Below are 16,959 nucleotides of genomic sequence, written 5' to 3'. Positions count from 1 at the left end.
CTTCTTATCACCTAATAAATTAGTATTATGATTTGATCTCTCCATTAGTTTGATGACTTTAGACACCACTTGCATATACTGAATCCACCTCCTTTCTATGCTTCTGAATTCCAGAGTCATTTACAAACTTGTCTAACTGACATCCCTATTTAGTAGATATCGAATAAATAATAACAGGCATCTCCAAGTCATCACATTCTAAATCTCTGACAATTCCAGATCCTCCAAACAATTATTCCCACATTAATAAAAGTTGCATTTCACCAGTATCCAGGCCAACTTTCATGCAGTTACTCTTTCCATTTTTTTCCTTCCATCTCCCATTCAATTCACAGGAAAGTTTTATTAGTTCTACCTTCCAAACATCCCATTTCATTAGGTCCACAGCAGCCATCATCATATCAACGAGCACCATCTCTGGGATAGATGATTTCTTTCATTACCTAAAGGTCTGCTGACTTCCTACACAGGGTCTATTACCACAATGGTAGACATATTGTTTTCATTAAGCTTAATTGTAGATGTTCTGAGGAATGCTGACCATCTATATTCTTCTGTTACTTTTTAATTCCTTTTTAATTGTCATTCCCTCTTACTCTAGTCAAGATTCAGCAGTCTCAGAATATTCCTGATCTCTGACAGCACTGGGAACTACTTCAGGATCACAGAATATGCAAGTCTCTTAACTCAGCTCCTACAATCATTGCTCAAAGTCACCACCTCCAAAGCCCTCACTGCTGCATTACAAATTTGTCCGCGGCACCATGCATTCTACCTAGCAGATCTTATCTTAGTTTTTTGTATGGGATAACTTTTAAAACTTCTAGGAAATAATGCAATGTCATGGGACTTTTTGCTTGTTTATTTTCCTCCTTGGATAGAAACTGCATAAGAGGTTATAGTTATTATATTTGCTGTGGTTATTTACAGCATCTAGAATGATACTTAGTACTTAGTAGAATTTCAGAGAATATTTGTTGAATTAATTAATAGAGAAAGTGGGTATCTTGGTTTCAGAGATCTCAGAAAAACTGATTAGGTGCAAGAAACTCTAAGTGTCTCAGGACACTGCGAACAGAGTCTAGATTTAGGAGCAAGCACTAAATCATACAGTCCAGAGCTAAGCTGAGATTCAATCATGGAATCAATAATAATTCTGACATCATCTGATGAGACTTAGATGACAAATTCTAAGGAATTAGAATCTTGATATCTAGTCAGGAACCATTTGAGATTGTTCATATTTATTAATCAATTACTTTTAAACATCTTAAATGTGCCCAGTACAGATTTTAGAAATTGGATATACTATGGTGACGACTTATATATGTTGCTATCAAAAATAAGACGCATATGTAAAGCAGAAACACGCAACACTGGTGCTGCAGCATAAGAAAAGCATTATGGTGGGGCTGGAGGGATGGTTCAGTGGTGAAGAGCACTGGCTGCTCTTGCAGAGGACCCAGATCCAGTTTTCAACACCCATATGGTGGCTAACAACCATGCTTACATCGTTAACTCCAGTTCCAGGGGATCCAATATCTCTTTCTAACCTCCATGAGCAGTGCATGGCATGGATGCACTTGTGTACACATAGGCAATAGGCTCATACACATAAAGGTAAGAATAGTGAATCAATTTTTTTTACAAAATATATTATGGGACATAAAGGAGAGGGCTGTTGAGGTAAGCAGCAAGGTTTTGTGGTAGAGATGGCATTTGTGATGAATATTGAAGGATGCACAGAGCTTCACCAGATGGGTATGAGCAGGCTCCCATGTGTAGAAAGGAAACTGCATGCATATCAGTAAAAAAATCACTTCAGTGTGTGATCTGTTTGGGAGTGAGGGATAAATTTCTTTGTTGGATCTAAAACTTAAATAGGTAGAAAAAAAGAAAGAATTGATAGACGTGAAATTAGAGTATGGGATTATTATTTCTTTCACATTTATTTTAGACTCTAATGTTTACCACATACTGGTACTTCCCAAGATATCATTTGATGTTCTGGGAAACACATGGAAAGTAAATGCACTCATAGCTTGGAAGGCCATATAGTCTAATCGGGAAAGACAAACACAGACAATAATAAACCAGTATTGTAATTGTTGAAAGGAAAATACACAAGGCTCTTCCAGAAGAGCAATAATCAACCTCATTAGATGATATCACATGAGAGTGAATGGAAATCTTCTAGTCTCGGGATATGTCTGGGTTGTGTGTTGCTGTATGCATGCAATCTGTTACTTATGATATGAATATATATGCTTTGCATGGTATGTAATATGTGATGTGTATGTCTCTGTATCCTGATCTGTGATGTCTGCATGATTGTGGTGTGTATGATGTGTGTATGTTATATATGAGTTTTGAATGAATGTGAGTTTGTGGTTTTTGTAGAGTATATATGTGAGGTACATATGTATGCGCATGCTTAGAATGAATATATTTATGTGTTATATGGATATACATGTGAGTGAATGGATGTTCAAATGAAGATGATGCCCTTTATGTGTGTTTGTGAATGTGTATGGGGGATGTGCACATGACATGTGTAAATGTATGGAATATATGTCTCTTGTTGAATATGTATGCAGCATGCATGCGTATGTGCGTACATTTATGTTTGAAGACCAGGGGAATAGATGTGGCATGTCAAGGATGCAGGATCAGGGAAAATTTCATTTTCTTCAGCTTGGCTCGGTGGCAGTGGTAGCAACAAATAGTCAGAAATGTGAAACACTGGGTTCCCCATCAACACTTACAGGTCTACTTGCTGTTTATGGGTATCTTGGAAGTTTTATTTCAAGCAAAATGTACTTGACCTTGAGGATCCACTGTCCAGGGGAGAGAATTTGATTTGGAAAGGTTAGTTATTGGGGTTTGGGTAACAGGAAATTCAGTAAAATGATAATTGACATCTCTTGTTATACCTACCAGGGAAACATTTGGGAACACATTGTAAATCATTATCACCTGTGTCCTATAAGAAATGGCGAAAAATGCAGGATTTATAGAATGGCCAAGGCCATGAAATGAACAGGTATTTCAGAAAGATAAATCCAAGAAAAATCAGTGGGCAGAGTTTAGTTCTAGAAACTGGGTGTTCAGATGTGGCCACCAATTGAGTGATGTGGCCAACAGTGTATGAACAAATGGACAGAGAATCTCTTCATTCCAATAAACACAGAAGTAAAAGTTTGTTACTTCAGGCAAAGAAAGACTCTTCATATAGTTTATAAAATTATTAACATTAAATGTTAATTCATATGTATCTCAAATCCGTAAGATTAAACATCTGCTGTGAGTTTGTTTAGAATTCAGACTATTTTAACAAAATAGAAGAAACTCATTCAGAGAAGAACTAAAATATTGAGTATACACCGAATGTCAATCATAAAATCAGAAGAAAAAATAATTTTTCAGATTAATGTGGTCCCGAAGGAACAGAAAACACATTTTTATTGGTTTTATGAGGTTTCACCTACAAGTAGAGAAGGAAATCAAGTCTTAGTCTTACTGCGTTGGCATCTTACAGGAGCATTTAATGCACACATCACTATCCAAAGTCTGTAACTCTGAGCCCAAGAATTACGTGGTTTAGGATTTGCAAACATGCCACTCACAAAGTTGACAACTGAGTGACTGTTAACTTGCACTAGAAGTGACATTGCTAATACTTCTGCAAGGATAAGGTACAAGATAAGATGGGAGTCAAGTCACTCTGTGATGCTTTGCCAACTCAAGGCTCAATCCCAGGTACCAGTAATCCCTGACAAGTACATTCTAGAAATGAACTAGTATTAGATAGTTGGTAAGTTTGAAAGGAAACAGTGTTAAATACTGATGGATAAGCTGGAAAGATAGCAACGGAAGCAGAAAAATATATATCCCGAGTTTGCGCTTTACATGTTTTACTCATGTCATCGAGTAATAATTAACCCCAGTTTTAGAATGACTATAATAGGGTCTGGAAGGAGAGGAATGAACGTTTATTGGGCATCCCCCATACATGCTGGGCTCGATGCTAGACTGGATGTTTAAGAACTTGAACAGAGCTGAACTGTGTTGGATAGCATCTTTGCTCCCCAGCAGCTGCACAGTCTGCCCTCATTGGCACAATTAGCTAATCTTTCAAATAGGAGCAACATGTCAAACCTGTGTGTTAGTTGTGAAATTTGTACAGTGATTATATGTGATAATGGGAGAGGCAGCATGTGACATATGACATCAAGACAATAGGGAAAGTTTTGCATCACAATAGAAAAATTTTAAAAAATGATTAGGGAAAAAGAAAGGAAGAAGGAAGAGAAGAAATTTAATAAGCTAATTTGTTGAAATAGGGTTCTTATCCGTGTTGTTACTTTCTGGAATTGTTGGAGTGGGCATCCTACCTGTTTGCACCAGTGTCTAGTTGCACACCTCTAATAATACAAGGAACACTATTAATAATAGTTACTGGCAAGCACAATCAACTTACTGTTCTTTTGCTGTTTTATATGTGGAATTTTTTCTTTTGATGTGTGATTTGCATGCTGCTTGGCTCCATTTGATGTGCTTGTCTCTGCGTGAGGAAGTAAATTGTAGAAAAGCAATGACTCACATAGTGTTGTTTAAAATGGAATTACTTGGGACTAGAGAGGTGATATGACGGGTGAAATTGCTTGCCACACAATCACGAAGTCCTGAGTTTGAATCCCCGAAACCCATGTTAAAAGTCAGAAAGTTGTTACTAGTGATCGTAACCCCAGCATTTGTATGGGGAGATAAGAGGCAGAGACAGGAGAATCTCCAGAAGTAGGGGCCATCTAGCCTGTGTATCCAGTAGAAAATCAGACCTTGTTTGCACACAAGGTAGAACACGAGGACCAACACCTGAGGCATCACCTGAGCTCTGCATTTGTACTGTGACACAGACCACATGCCTACATTCACTTATGAATGAATACACACAAAATGTGATTCCCAGAAGCAAGACAAGTATCTGGCACAGGACAGGTGATCGATAAAGTTTTATGGCCAACTGACTGGATAAATGAATGACTGACACTTTGATGAGTTGAGTTGTCTATGGAGTAAAATAGAGACATTGATATAGAATTAGGTTTAACTAGTGTTGTCGTCAGCCTGTCACCATTTATCTTTTGCATAAGGAAACACACGCTTTGAATCTGTGAAACATGGCCTTATTGTTGACTTGTAGCTGAAAGTTGGGTGGTACCTACCTGTACTGATGCCTATAAGGCAGGGCATAAGATCCAAGGTAGACACGTTTAGCAAACATGGATGGTGGAGGAGTACAGGCTGATAATCACAGAACAAGGTTATATAGAATGGACACTTAGACTGTCTTAGTTCTAATACCCCAAGGAGGATTCACCCTGCAAGGTAGAAAGGGGTTGGATTCAACAGAGCAGAGCAGGGCTTGTGGCAGCACAATTTACAGTAGAGACTTTACAGGAAGTGCAGTCACAGGGAGAGAAAAGCAAAGGAGAAAATGGAAAGGAATACAGCTAATAAATAAAAAATAGTGTTTTTAGAAAACATCAGGAAAGTAACACTTACTATTGGCTGGGAGGATGTAACCCTTCTCTAAAGTCCGGGGCTTGGGGATGGTGCAATGGTTCAGTGGTTAAGAGCACTGACTGCTCTTGCAGAGAGCCTGGATTTGATTTCCTGCACCTACATGGCTGATAACAGCCATCCATAACTCCAGTTCTGGGGTTCTGACACCTTTTTCTGACCTACACAGGCATTGTACAACACAGGTATATTACATTACATGCAAGCAATACACTTATACAGAAAAATTAAAAAATGGTAATAAATAAAATATTTAAAGTCTTGGACTGATAGGGTTATGTGGCAAAGATTCTGTAAGTTAGGTATGTGCATTTACAGATGGTATAGACAGAGAAAAAGACAAGGCAGAGTCATTTTTGAGCATCAGGCAACCAAATTTTCTATCATTGTTAAAGCTTATCAGAATAAAGTCCAAAAATAGTCTTTCGGATCCTCAGGAACAGTCTGGGAGAATGAGGTGATATTTGGGGTCACTTCCAAAATGTGTGTTAGATAAAGGTTTGGTATGAACTTTAATAGAATGTGCCATGTACTGAAGCCATTGAATACACTGTAACATGTTGGCCTTCTGGTCATCATATCAAACTAAATAGGTAAGTTCTATAGCTACTAAAATGTTTATGGATTATATTTTTACTTAAAATATAGCTAAAAACACTGATACCATTCTTTGTCTGAATATTGTTAAAAAAAAGACATCTCTATGGCCTATAGAATTGAAAAAATAGGTCAAAATGTTTATGGATTATATTTTTACTTAAAATATAGCTAAACACACTGATACCATTCTTTGTCTGAATATTGTTAAAAAAAAAGACATCTCTATGGCCTATAGAATTGAAAAAATAGGCCCAATAATTAGTAACCTAATGATAGCAATAATTGTATTTTATATGAATGTAAAATACTGCCCTCTAATCACACTGAATATTCCAACTTCCTTGTGTTGCTCAGAAATAAACAGTGCATGTTCATCTGAAGATAAGATGTACCTAAAACTTGATATTGTTATACTTAAAGTTTCTTGAGGTGTTGGGAATATAATTCTATCTTTAAAAGGATGGGGACTTGAATTCAGAACCTTGGCACCCATGTAAAAACTTAAGTGTGGAAGCATATACCTATAATCCCAGTGTTGGAGAGCTATGGACAGGAGGTCCCCTGGGGTTTACTGGCCACCAACTTTTTTTGAACTGTTGAGCTCCAGATTCAGTAAAAGGCCATGTCTCAAAAATAAGGTAGAGACAGTGATATCGAGGAGGACAGCCAACTTTAACCTGTTTTTACCCTTTCAGATGCTTGTGCACATACATACCCATGTAACCCCATACATAATTGCACATACACATGAACACATACACACACAGAACACAAAAATACTCTTTAAAAGTTTTATTTTATGTGTATGAGTGTTTTATCTGGATTTGTACAAGTGCACACAATGTCAGCAGGGTCTAAAGAAGCCAGAACAGGGCATTGGAACTGATGATATAAACAGTTGTTAGTCATCAAGTGGGTGCTGGGAACCTGAGATATTTCCAAGAACATAGTGCACTTAACTGCTGAGCCAATACTTCAGCCCCCACAAAAAATATTCTGAATGATTTTTAATGTATTTCACTTTTTTATTTACTTTATATCTCTTTTAAAATCTTTTAAATGTTTTACTGCTTGTGGTTTTGGAGAAAAAATATAACCTTTAAATGCTATGAACATTATAATTTTCTATTTAGAAAAGTCAAATTCATGCTCCAGTTTTAATGATTTATTCTAAAAGTACAAAAAAAAATCCCAGGTGAAAACAAGCATAAATTTAAGTACTTGAAACAAATTAAGTTCCCTCTCTGTCTGTTGTACATACACATCTGCATGTATCACAGATTCATTTGTGTGTATATGTGCCCGTGTGTATAAATCCTTGGCTACACTCCTTTGTACTTTTGTCAGTTTTCATAATCATGTACACAATTTCCAACTGAAGAATTTGGAATAGAACAATCGCATGTTCAATGGGTAAATAATTCAGGTTTCCATAACAAATACTCAAAGGGAGAAGTATTAAGTGATGATATGACTAAACAACGGTATCCCCATATTTACCTGGTTTTAAACAACTGTCTCTTGTCTCTGACTTCATGACCATACATTGTTCATTTGAGGCTCATGGATTAACCTGAACTCATTCATTCAGAGTTGGCTTTTAGTCCAGAAGAAATAAACTGCTCTTGAGAGTAGTTGAATGATGTTAAAGGACCTCTGCATGCATTGTGAATGGTGGTTATCTAGAATTTTAGATATAAGAAATAATATTTCTAAGTTTCCTATTGATTTTCCAAGATGGAATTCATTTTAATCGTTAATACATATTCCACTTCAATTTCAGAAGGGTGAATGCAGCTAAATTAGCTTTGATATTATGGAGTAAGTACAGAAAATTTAAGATACTTTAATTTTCTATGCCTATTTCAGAATGGGCTTCTGTAAATAATAGCTGCATGAATTACATTTAAGAGGAAAAATAGTATAGGCAATAGTCAATGTTTGGCAGCAAACTGGATCCAGTTCATATTGTTGAAGACAGCTAATAGCATAGAGCGATGTATTTCAACTTCAAAACTTATGTTTTCCATTCTGAGTTCATATTCAGTGCTCTGAGAAGCATTTTACTAAATGGAAAATTAATTTATTTTTTAGTTTGCTAACCTAGGAGTCAGTAAGCCCACTATTCAATCTTACCTTTAAATAGATGTCATGTTTTTATTTCAGTATCCAACTCTAGGTAGCTACATCTATTTTGAACTTGCTATCACTGCTTAACTAATGTACATCTGTCTTCCATGGCCTAGAGGAAGGTTAAAATGCGATTTCTCAACTAATAGAAATATAAATAGAAAAATATTGCACAAAGGTTGATGTTTTTATGTGAGACACCATTTTATGACGTTTCATTGGAATGTTTCTTAATGGTGAATTCACCCAAGCTTCATTTTCAGGAAAAGCTCATGACATCTCATGCATACATGGTGTATGGTAAAATGAATTTTGAATGAATTTGTCTTCAAATATATAATATCATAACTGAAAACACCTAGAAAAATGGGTTTGTGCCATAGGATCCTCCTTGGTATCTTAGTTTCTTTACCTTCTGCTGTGATGAAATATTCCATCTAAAGAGACTTGAAGGAGAAAGGACTCTTTCTGGCTACAATTTGTGGCGACTGCCTACAATGGTGAGGCAGTCACAATGGGTGAAACTTGAAAGAGCTTATCACTAGGGCTGGAGATATGGCTCAGCAGTTACGAGTACTTTCTACTCTTCCAGAAGGCCCAAGTTCAGGTGTCAAAACTAAAGGTGGCTCACACAGCCTGTAATTCTAGCTCTTGGGGAAGTGACATCCTCTTTGGCTTCTGTGGGAACACACACACACACACACACACACACACACACACACACACATACACACACACTTGCCATATAAACACAGAGACAAGCACATAAACACATAAATTTAAAAACATTAGAAGTGTTAGAAAAAAGAAGTAGCAGAAGGCACAGACTCCAAGCTGTCTCCGTTTCCTCTTTCCAGGTATACAGTCCATGATCCAGTCCTAGAATGTGTCATGCAAAGTTGGTGGTCTTCCCACCTCAATTAAGATTATCAAGATAACCCCTGTGGGCATGTCCAGAGGCCTGTCTCGTTGGTGTCTCTAGATTAAATTGAGTTGAGAATTCACATTATCACATGATTGTAAAGCAAGGCCCATGATGATAGCAAAATTACCCTGAAGCCCACTGTTCTTCCCGTACCTTAAATAAAATCTAAATGTATACAGTGTGGCACTTCCATTTGAATATTTTTGTAGGAATTGTCTTAGTACACATACTTGGGGATTTGCTAAATGTAATTGTGTATAAATGGACTTTTGTCTGAGTTCTAGTAGAGCCCAAATCTATGCAATCGCAGACACATTATCACAGAATTGTATCCTATAGGAAAATTATGTCCTAGTGACAAGCAAAGGAAAAGAAGACGACACAATGGTGTGATTAGTATTGAGATTACCTATAAATGCCCCCAAAGATGATTTTGATCGACATTGGCATTTTCAGAGAACACCCACTTCCTTCCTTTCTGAGGCTTAAAAACTTCTTATCTCAACATCTAAATTTGTCTGTCAGTGAAGTAGCTGGACTTCTTTTATTAAGTAAGGAGGCACCAAGATGACATTTTCAGATTGAATCCATGGGAAATAATTACATTTTAACATTAGCAATTTATTATGTCAGGTTCATAATAGTTACAAGATCATCTAAGCATTGTAAAGTTTAGAGAGGAAAAATGTCCTGAAGCACTCCTTTCTCCGGTAATGCAAAATGATACTGGGCATTGTAATTACTTTCTCAGTGGAGGCAGCCTCTACCACCAATTTGCAGTCACAGGATATAGTACCACTCTGACCATATTGGGCAGTATGTGTGTGTGTGTGTGTGTGAGTGTTTGCGTGTGTGTGTGTGTGTGTATGCATGCACACATGGATTTGTGTGTATATACATACATATGTGTTCATGTATATGTGCTTGTGAGTGCCCATGGGCACACCAGAGGAGAATGTCTGCAGGTCTGCTCTGTGAGTCTCTGCTTTATTCTTTTGAGATGGGATCTCTCACTAAACCTGTAACTAGGCTGATATCCAACAAACCCTAGAGATCATTCTGTCTCCCTATCCCCTACAGTGCACTGGGGGTTATAGGCACAAGGTCCACATGCTACTTTTTTATATGAGTGCAGTGATCTGAAATCACATTTTCATGCTTTGCAGCAAGGCTCTTACCCAATGAGCATCTCTCCACACTCTGTGCAGTTATTTTACTAATACATATATAATCTTGATCTCAGGAATATTCTTGAATTTTTTTGTATCACCTATTCTTACATCTTTTAAATTCCCAATATTTTATCAATTCAGCATCTTCTATATACATTTGCTCTGTGATTCTGTGAGTTAAGAATGTTGACCTTGAATTTTTATGAGAATGTCATATACATATACATATTTTTCACAAATGAATATATAAAAGTCTCTCTGCCTTCTTTCTTACCCCACTTAAACCATTCCTCTTCCTTTAGTTATAGTGAACTTCATAATCAGTGGTTATGACAAACCAAGTCAGTCACTTACTATTGCTTCATTGTTATGATCTATTGTAGAAGCACAGTCACACCCATTTGTTTACATACTGCCTATGCTGATTTCAACTGAAAGAATTCATTGAATAATATTCCCCAGATTTACTCTTTCCACATACTACAAATTTGCTAGAAAATTTACCATCTGTTTTTTCATATTACTGGCCTCTATTCCAAATCAATCAGTTTCCTATCTTAAAAACCTTACAATGATTTTTCTGGGGCTGGAGAGATGGCTCAGTGATTAAGAGCCCCTGAGCTCTGTCTGCAGACTACCCCAATTCTTTTCCTAGCTTATATATCATAACCACCTGTAACTCCATCTCCAGGGGATCTGATGCTGTCTCTGGACCCCTTGGGCAACTACACTTACTCAAACATGCATATACCCACACACACATACATACACATAATTTAAAATATTTAAAAATTTTATGTGTATGACTGTATTGCCTGCATGCATACAAATGGACCCTGTGCGTGCAATGCCCTGAAGGGGCCTGAAGGGTGTGTAGTGTTTCCCAGGACTGGAGTTAACGAATGGTTGTTAGCCACCATGTCCATGCTGGGAATCAAACCTGGGTCTTCTGGAAGAACATCAAGTTTTAACTGCAGACCCATCTCTCCAACTGCAATATAAACACATAATTTAAAAAGAATATCATGTGAGTTTCCTCTACTCAAAATCTACACCCTAGTGACAATTATTGTACAGTCAATGATATCCTAAATTGTGGCTTCAAAATAACCAAAGATTTCCAATTTCGTGACAATTTTCTATCTTACGGATAATTTTCCTTTATCTTGGAATTCTGAGATGCATATTCTTAATACAATAAATGAGAGATTTCTGCATTTATTAAAATGTAATAGCTGTAATCCACTTTTTGTTTGTTTTTGCTTGCTAACTACTGCACCAATGACTAACACAGTGCCTGGCCTATAGCAAGCATTGGGACATATTTGTTAGACAAATAAATAGATAAGGGTTGCCTCTCTGTTCTTAAATCTTGCCAACAATATGCTTTAGTAATACTTACTTTATAAGGTCTTAGGTTCAATATGTTGTGAGGCACAATAATTTCATGACAAAAGGCATGTCTTTCTTGACATGTTTGCTGTTAAGCAAACAAAATAACATATACTATAATATGGGATTTAAAAATAGTATTTCTTTTTAAAATATTTTTTCATCTTATCACTGGACAAGTTCATATACACATGTCCTCAGATGCACCACCCAACTTTGTAGAATGACGAAAACAAGATTTTAAAAATTGATGCCCCAAAATGGATCCTGCAAGGCATGAAATCAGTTGATGGGATAGAATGACCATTAGATTAATTTCTTTTACTGTTTTTAGATTTTTTTCATTCTCTTGTTTGAAAACAAACACATGTTGCCTTAAGCAATTATTTCCCTTGAATACTGAAGTTTTCAGTATAGGTTTTAAAGAGTATTTCCCTCTATGGATAAAAGTTTTGTTTTGTATATGAAAAGGTAATTCTCATTTCTCAAATCTACTTTGTCTAGAGAAAATTGTACGTAATGAATTTTCCTATTTTGTTATGATGTAAATTTCTTTTTAACTTAATCTTTATATTAACATCTTTTCCATCCACCAGAGCTTTTACTAATACACACCGTTGATTGTGAATCACAGACCTCATATTTAGAAATATGTCAACTTACCAAGAAGTGTATCAAACCCAGATTAGACTTCCTTGTGCTTTTATGTTTCACCAGGACACCTATTAACTGTTTGAAAATTAATAGAGTTACCTTAGGCACATATTCTTATCTGAGATTAAATAAGTCTATTCTCTACCTACTTTCCTATCTTATATGGTAAGCAACGGTCCTGTTCAAGAACTACTAAATTCCAGTCTCATGATTTTATTTCTCTTTATGGCTATGTAATATTCTATTGTGTTTATATAGCACATTTCCATTATCAATTCATCATCCAATAAACACCCTGGTTGATTTCATTTTCTAACTATTGAGAATTGAGACTCAATAAACATGGTGTGGAGTATCTCTGAAAGTATATAGAGCCCTTTGAATCTATGTTCAGAAGTGATACATATAGCTATGCTTCCCATTAGTTCTTCAGAGAATTTCTGTAAGATGGGAGCAGTGAGTGAGGATAGGAGCTCTAAAATGTCCTCTTGATATAATAAAGTCATTGCAGGCATCAACTCACAGCAGCATTGGTTGTCTCCACAAGATCAAGCAAGTAAAAAATGACATGTACAGACAAGGTACCCCAAGGCTCTACTCTATCAGAGAGCTATTTGTAGATGCTATCTGCTGGAGGAGGGAGAGCTACCTCCTTTTAAAAATTATTTAAAGTCAAATTATCGAACAGGGCTATAAAAAGTAGACCAATGTATATATTTCCAATGGACTTTTTCTTTTCTAAACTTGACACACTTGTTCAACTGAACAAGTGATGGGAATTCTGAATGATCAAAAAAATGTAAATGAGGGACTGGAGAGATGGCTCAGTGGTTAAACTCATTGGCTGCTCTTTCAGAGGTCCCAGGGTTGGTTCTAAGCATCCACATGGTGGTTAACAACCGTCCTTCACTCCAGTTCAGGATATCTGATACCCTCTTCTGATCTCTATGGGTATTTCAAGGCATGGGTGCACTTACATGCATGCAGGCAATACATACATACACATAAAATAAAAATAATAAATAAAATAAAAAGCAAAATGAGAAACAGGTGGAATAGAAAAGGTTTTACTTCAGTAGAAAAGATTGTTTTTATTGGTGACACTCTATATAGCAGATGTTAAGATCTCAGTGTCTTTAAGTGCCACAGAACTGTTCAAACTAATGAAGTGTGAGATCCAGTCAATGACAGATGAAGGCAGTGTCTTGTTGGAGGATCACACTGTAACATCCAACATTAGGGTATTAGTATCAGTAGATGACACATGACAAATCTTAAATCTCATTTGCATAATGGATGAATCGTGGTAAAAAGTTCCAGATGGCTGATGAGAACCTTGAGCCAAAAGAACATTTTTTTTTTAAATCTCAGCATATATTGGTCTAGTACACTAAGATGCAAGTAAGTGACAGAATAACAGCAAGTGTATGAGTTTGTGGATTATTGTTGACATACTTTTCTTGCATTTGAAAATTTTAAACTAGGTAAAAAATTGTCTTTACAGGATTCAAAAATGTCATGGGGTGATCTTGTCTAGATTGATTACCTCTATTTTAAAACTGCTGCTTCTTAAAAAATAGACATATAACAGTAAATTGGTTTTATAAACTTGAAGTGATTGTATTCAGATCTCAGTGCCTATGTATGCATGGCATATTTGACTAAGTTTTGTGTAATTTCTCCTCTGTGCCAGCAATTGAGTGAAAATTACATCAAGTATTGAGTCTACTGAACACAGTCTGAATTGAAGAAAAATAAAATCATTTGATGAGGGTCAATGAGGTTTTGATTGAATTCTTTTATGTTTCTGCTTTCAATTTTCTTTTTAAGAATTTTTATTTATTATTTTAATTTTAGTTGTATGAGTGTATTGCCTGCATGTGTGTCAGTGCACCCATGTTGTGCAATGCCCACAGAAGTCAAAAGAGGACATCAGATCCCCTCAAAACTGGAGTTATGAACCTTTGTTAGCTGCCATGGGTCCCTGGCAACCAAACCCATGTCCTATGCAAGAAGAAGTGTTCTTAACCACTGAGCCATCACTCCAGCCCCTCCAATTTTCTTTATGTAGATAAAATTATCAAATACCAATTATGTGCATACGTATGTGATGTTTCTTCTTTAAGTATTATTTAGTGATAATTAACATCTTTCCTAAATAAAATTTCAATGAAAGTCTATGCATTTATATGTAATCTAATGAAAATATTATATAAATCCTAGAGTTCTCTCTGTGATCAAGGTCATGCTGGACAAAATTGTGGATGATATACCTCGCTACCATCCTAGCCTACATGTAGACTAATCAATGGGCACAGCATTATGGCTACCTTCAACACTCCCCTTCTTGATAACACCACTCCTTAAACCATGAAATCATCCTCCTAAAGAATATTGCTTCTACCTTTCAATGTTTGCCTCACCCAATCCATTTTATGAGCTTATGGAATTGATAAATTGAAATTTTTCCACTTTGATTTTCCTTTTTTTTAAAAAAAAATTCTTACCTTGACACTCTTTAAAGGGAAACAGACTATACTATTTGTAGTAGTGATGCAAATCATAGTTTTTTTCTGGTAAACAAATCATCAACCTGGGTAAAAACCTTCAGAGATTTGCATCAATGAGTACTCTCATCTTTCAGACAATTATTTCAGCTTTAACTTGAGTTGTTCTCACCTCTCTTTTGAGGATTCGTTCAGTAACCATGTGATCTTCTGTCTATAGCATGACCTACCTATTCTGGCTCTGATCATTTTTTTCCTCTTCCTTCCTTCTTCTTGGTGGGATGTTAGTCTCTTATAGTCTATGTCAAGTGTTTGAGTGCCTTGATTCATTTGTTTCAAGCCAAGAATAAATCCAGCAGAGATATGTGAGTCTATTATCTAAGTTTGAGAAATGAAATAAAAATAAAGCAGTTTCAATAAGCTTTAGACACATGATCACTTCATAACATCCTTTCAGGTCCTCTAAAGGTCAGCATATATTTGGCACAAAGACTGCATTCCTGCCTATAAAACTTGAACCCTGACATATACCCTCCTCAAACGCCTTTGAAAAATTTTGGAAACATAACCTTCATTAGCCTCGTCTATCATCCAAATTTCAAGTTAATCCAGGTGGAAGGCCTTCAACTTTTAATTATTCAGCCTCTAACTCCCTTGAACTGAGACTGAAGATATGTGCTGCCAGACACAAGTCAAGAGGTGATATGGATATAATCCAGGGGCTTGTGCCATGCTAGGTGTTGTGTGAATGAGAAATGTTCCCTGTACCTTCATGTGTTTCAACACTTAGTCCCCAATTTGTGGCCCTCTTTAGAGAGGTTATGGAAATTCATGACATGGAGGCGTGGTGAAGGAAGTATGTCACAGGGGGAAATCTTTGAGAGTTTCTACCCTCAGCTCGCTTCCAAGTTCACCCAGTCTGTTTCCTGTGTGCACTTAAGATGTGATTAGCCAGCTTCCTACTCCAGCCATCTTTTGTCAAGCCTTGCCCTCAATTATGAGCTCTTCCTTTGGAAAAGTAAGTCAAAATAAACTTTTCTCTAAGTTGCTTTTGATCATAGTATTTTTATAACAGCAACAGAAAAGTAAATAATACACTAAGGCAAGAACTCTACCAACTGAACTATATCCCCAGGTCCCAAAGATATGTGACTATCAGCCTAAGTAGATTAGAGTAGCAAATTCTTTTCCCCAAACACCTGCACTTCAAGTTCTAAGCTGTGTCGTATGCTTCACAACCACACTGTGTTATTGATGTCCCTCTCATCTGTGTTAGTGTGTGTCACTGAGAATAGTAACAGTTTACAGAAGTGTCCACTCATTGCTTTACTGTTTTGCTATCCAAATGCCGTAATTCATGAGCTAGAGATGCAACAAGCTAAGCCGAGTATATCATTCATGTGTTGGGCACCTGGGACTAGGACTCATGTCGTTTCACTCCAGACCCATTGACTTTCCCACAGTCAACTCATTGAGCTAGAGATGACACCTGTGCCATCATCAATTGTGATGTATGAAATAGTAAAAGCAAACACACTATTATTACTTGCTGGACTCTTTAGGTGATTGGTTCAAAAGCAAGAAGAGTATGTATGGAGAGAGTTTTCTTCTTTCATGAGAAAGCAATAGATAAATATTTGTAGATAAAACAGGCTTTTCTATTTTAGTGAAGAGAATTGAATCACAATCTATCATTGTTTAAAATAAGGCAGCACATGCCGCACTTCGCAGGAAATCTAAAATTATGTTCCTTGTGATTCTTGATATGCTAAAGCAAATATTTTCATGAATATATTCTGATCAGTCTTTATCAATCTACCTAATGTGTATATATATATTCATGTATTTATACCATATACATGTATGCAGGCACCTATGTGCTATTGTATATATGACTTGCCCACAATATATGACTAGACTACATAAATATAGAACATAGACAATATGTACTAAATATGTAGGATAAATAGCTTCTGAAACAAAATATCTTATCAAG

Source organism: Nannospalax galili, unplaced genomic scaffold, assembly GCF_000622305.1.
Source record: "Nannospalax galili isolate Female #2095 unplaced genomic scaffold, S.galili_v1.0 scaffold402, whole genome shotgun sequence".
Lineage (NCBI taxonomy): Eukaryota > Metazoa > Chordata > Mammalia > Rodentia > Spalacidae > Nannospalax > Nannospalax galili.
This window is presented reverse-complemented; position numbering follows the sequence as displayed.